The 641-nt window shown below is 50.7% G+C and overlaps 1 protein-coding gene across 1 annotated transcript in view; it reads left to right on the plus strand.

Annotated features, from left to right (window-relative positions):
* Positions 1-641, plus strand: part of EMH_0008270 (uncharacterized protein) — a gene marked incomplete at both ends in the record, with an annotated part of 3,664 nt that overhangs the window by 1,573 nt on the left and 1,450 nt on the right. The gene's annotated exons all lie outside the window — the stretch shown is intronic.

The following is a 641-nucleotide window of genomic DNA, read 5'->3' on the forward strand; positions in this document are numbered from 1 at the left end:
GCAGCAGCAGCAGCAGGACGCTGGCATTTCTTACGATGATGAGTCTGTGTTGCCTGACGAAATATATTTATATTCTGATGGTTCTTCTGTTGCTGCTTTTTATAATTTATCTCCGCTTTTATCTGCTGATATAAATTTTAGTTTCCTTCATATACCCCCCAACCACCCAGCAAGAACCCCCCAACAAACTTTCTATCTATCAACAAATAAAAATAATAAAACTAATAAAATAAATAAAATAAATAATAATAATAATATAAATAATATTAATAATAATATAAATAATAATATACAACAATATATACAGCAACAAGGGGGGGGGCCCCTTTGTCTCCGTACCCATACCTCCGCCCACATTCCGCATTGTCTTAGATGGGCCCTCAAACAAATACAATACAAACAAAGGGGCCCCCGAGAGGGAGCCCCCCGGGTAGGGGCCCCCCTGGGGGCCCCCCCTGGGGCCCCCAAGGGGGCCCCTCTCCTGGTTTCCTCTCTTAAGGGGGCTCACCGTCAGGGGGCCCCTACCCAGGGGGCCCCTCTCATAGGGGGCCCCCCTACGGGGGCCCCTCTGGTGGGGGGCCCCTCTAGTACGGGGGCCCCTCTGGCGGGGGGGGCCCCCTGCGGGGGCCCCTTTGGTGGGG

The sequence above is a fragment of the Eimeria mitis genome, genomic scaffold (assembly GCF_000499745.2).
Source record: "Eimeria mitis Houghton genomic scaffold, Emh_scaff331, whole genome shotgun sequence".
Classification (NCBI taxonomy): domain Eukaryota; phylum Apicomplexa; class Conoidasida; order Eucoccidiorida; family Eimeriidae; genus Eimeria; species Eimeria mitis.